The sequence below is a fragment of the Athene cunicularia genome, assembly GCF_003259725.1.
Source record: "Athene cunicularia isolate RWA chromosome 28 unlocalized genomic scaffold, athCun1 chr28_part2, whole genome shotgun sequence".
In the NCBI taxonomy this organism is placed as follows: domain Eukaryota; kingdom Metazoa; phylum Chordata; class Aves; order Strigiformes; family Strigidae; genus Athene; species Athene cunicularia.
In genome coordinates this window covers 1050784-1054119 of record NW_020799140.1, presented here as the reverse complement: position 1 = coordinate 1054119, position 3336 = coordinate 1050784, and the positions used below count along the sequence as shown (strand labels likewise).

The window sequence follows — 3336 nt, the reverse complement described above, 5'->3', positions numbered from 1 at the left end:
GGAGTGCGGGGCCGCGGCCCCCCCTGCCCCCTGTGAGCTTCCCTTTGTCATCCTATGCCTGAGCGATGCCTGGAGGCTGGGACGGTGAAGGGAGGCCCACGGGCTGCCACGGCACCGTGGCCACGACGCCTGGACAGCACGTGCAGGACCACACACCCGGGGCCTGTCTTGGGGGAGGCTGGGAGCATCCTTGGGGGGGGGTCAGAAACACCCTGGGGGGCTGGGAGCACCCTGGGGGGCTGGAGCATCCTCCCCATGCTGACCAATACCCAGTGAGTTGGGGCTGGGCAGTTGGGAAGCAGTGGCCAGGCCATGGCCCCAGGATGTGGATGGGGTTATGGGGTGTCGTGGGGCACCCCTGGCCATGGGGGTGCAGCAGGGCCGGGGAGGAGTCTCCCGTGGGGGATGTGGATCATGGTGGGATACCTGTGGGGTGGTACCAGGAGTACTGGGACGGGCATCACCCCACGCACCGAATAGCCCGTCCCTGCGAAGAGACGACCCTGCGCGAGGACATTTGAGCAGCTCTGGGAAGCCCCCGTTCTCCCACCACCCCATTTCTTTCTCCAGTTTCAAAAACTACTGGCTGACGCCTCATGCTGTGGCCATACTGGGGGAAAGTTCCTGCATGGATGTGGAGAAAATCTGTAATCACCACTGCGGGGAGTGGAAACTTGCTCCGGGATATGATTTTTTTTTTTAGTGGTGCAAAGTAACAAACAGGGAGCAGAGGTCTGCAAGTCAGGAGACTCCTGCCACATGAGCATATCCGCCTGGTTTCCTTTTTTTTTTTTTTTGTCTCTTTTACCCTCAAAACTCAACCCAATTCACCTGGCTGCACGTTTATTGCAGGGTGGGAACTGGCTGCAGGGAGGCAGAGACTCCCCACAGGAACTGCTTTGCCTGCAGCTGGGCCTGCACTGGTGGGTGGGGGTAAGGTTTTTGGGACACCCTCAAGCCCCAGTCGCCCCAGGGCTGGATCTGGCCTCCTGCCCTGGGGAGCAAACCAGGAGCATCCCCCGTGGCAGGTCTGGAACCACGTTTCTGTGCCACGTCCTCCGTCCTCCGTTCAGTCCCTGCTGTGTTGGGGAAGCCCAGCACAGCATGAGGTCCCCCCCGGCACAGGGAGCAGGTCCCCGCTGTCCCCCAGCAGCAGTAACGGCCTTCGGTGGGATGGGTTTGGCCCAGATGCGGTGGCATCCCTCTGCCTGGCTCTACCTGGGGAGAAGAGGGGCAAAACCCGCACAGGGACATCCCTCTGTGCTTCCTTTGTCCCACGTGGGGACTCGGTCTGCCGTGTGCCCGAAACCTGCCCTGAGGTTGTTCCCCTCCTTAATTTAAATCAGGGCGTGTGGCCGTTGGATGTGAGCCGTGCTGGGAGGCAGAGTGAGCATCAGCCGGGCGTCCCAGGGACAAGCCGCTGGGGAAATCACCTCGTCGGGAGCTTTCGTGGGGGGAGATGAGGTCGATCTTGGGGATCCATTAGTCAATCTGGGAGGCTGCGATTGGGGTTTTGGTTCTCGGCAGGGTTGGAGGGACTTTTTTGGGGTGCTAAGCTGGGCGGGGCAGCTCGGCTTCCACCAGGATGGGTGAATTCGGGGATCCCTGTTCTCAGAGGGGCTGCTTCGCTGTGCACAGGAAACCTCGGGACCTTTCCTAGTGCTGCTGACTGGGAGCTGAGTGGGCATCCCAGTTAAACAAGCTGCCCCTTCCCATGGGAGGAAGTGAAAGCGTAGCCAAGATCAGCCTGAATCAATTTCGGGTAGTTTTTGCCGTGTGGGGTCCTCCAGGTCTGGACAGAAATGAATGGTTTATTTTATATTATTTTATTTTACCAGCTTGTGAGTTCAGTAAGCATGGGGCAAGAATTATAAGGAAGGGAAATAATGTATCTGGGTGCACGCTCTTTCCACAGAATCCTATTACAGCTGAAGTTATATAAAATAGGTTTATCTATATCATAAAAATAAATACGCTTTCTTTTTTTTTGGGAAAGAAAAGCTTGCTTTTCTAGCACTCGTGGGAGGCAGGGAGCTGGCTGGCAGGAGCGTGGGTGGCGATGCTTAGCGCGAGCCCTCCCTGGGTACCTTGCAAAGCCTTGTGTTGGTTGCGTGTTCCTGCTGGAGGGAAGGCTGTTGATTTCCTGGTGTTTCCTGCTTTTTAAACACTTTTTATCAATTATTCAGGCCTCTCAGGGCCGACAGCAGCTTGCCCCAAAACCTCAGCGGCGCTGGGGCTCCTGCTCACTCCCCGCCTTGTGCTGACCAGGTATGGTGGTGGGTTCCTCTCCCGACATCCTCAGCTCCTGGACTCGCCCTGCTGGGACGCCGTGGGGGAGCGATGGGTAGGGAGGAGGCAGCAGCAGCATCTTTTTGCAGTGCCGTAACTGAAAATAAAGTGGCTTTCTTTTTTTGAAGACTACTATGAAACATGACTTTTGTGATCTTTCCCTTGGCCTTCCTTGGGGCCATGGACAGCTCCTCCTCGTGCACTTTTCTCTACATCATCTTGTTGGCTCCCCGCACTGCCCCAGCGCTTTCCACCCTCTCCTCTCACAAGTGATGAGGCTTTTCTGGATCATCCATTCTCTCTGGGCTGGGGCTTCTGGCTCCACTTAATGTAGGATTTCTCCTCAAAGGGCTTGGTCGCTCGCTGCTGTCCCAAAGTGGCCTCATCTGCTGAAGGTGGAGACTCCCTCCTCTGAAAAGGTAAGGGCAGAGCCGGGTGATTCCCAGGAGCTGCAGACACGGACTCGGCCCAGACAACTTGCTGTTACTACATGCCTCAGTTTCCCCCCAGGGAAAGGAGGGAGGGCCGGCTCCTCAGGGCAGGGGTAGCGCAGAGTTTGCTCCTCTGCGTGGCCTCACGCCCCTCTGCCTAGACCTGGCAGGGTTTCTGCCGCTTTCCAGAAGGCTGAGGCCGTGCTGGGAGCCGTGGGCCGCAGCGCAAGGAGCCCGGGGCCGTTCCTTTGGCTGCAGCGGGAGGGACCTGGGGGTGTTCGGGTGGAGCAGAGAGGTCAGGACGTGGTGGTTGAAGCGCTGGGCCCTGCACCCCCCTTCCCCAGCATCTCCCCCTCGCTCTGCGGCCGGTCAGGGGGGGAAGCGGGTCCCGCGGTGTGACCAAAACCAGCTGAGCTTGGGAGATAATTCTCAACATCTACAAACTGGTCACACGCCAGCTGTGGCTCCCGGAGGGTGACGGGAGCCTGACCTCCAACACCGGGGGCTCGTCCCCCTGCGATTGTGGGAGCCCAGGGCCACCGCAGGCTCCTTCCTGAGGGACACCCGCGCCGGGCTCCTCCCGCGGGCAGGCCGGTGCTCCCAGGGGCGCGGGGGG

General features: G+C 59.1%; 1 protein-coding gene across 1 annotated transcript in view; it reads left to right on the top strand.

Moving 5' to 3' along the window:
- The window catches only part of REXO1 (RNA exonuclease 1 homolog), a 42205-nt gene that overhangs the window by 1050 nt on the left and 37819 nt on the right, over positions 1–3336 (top strand). The gene's annotated exons all lie outside the window — the stretch shown is intronic.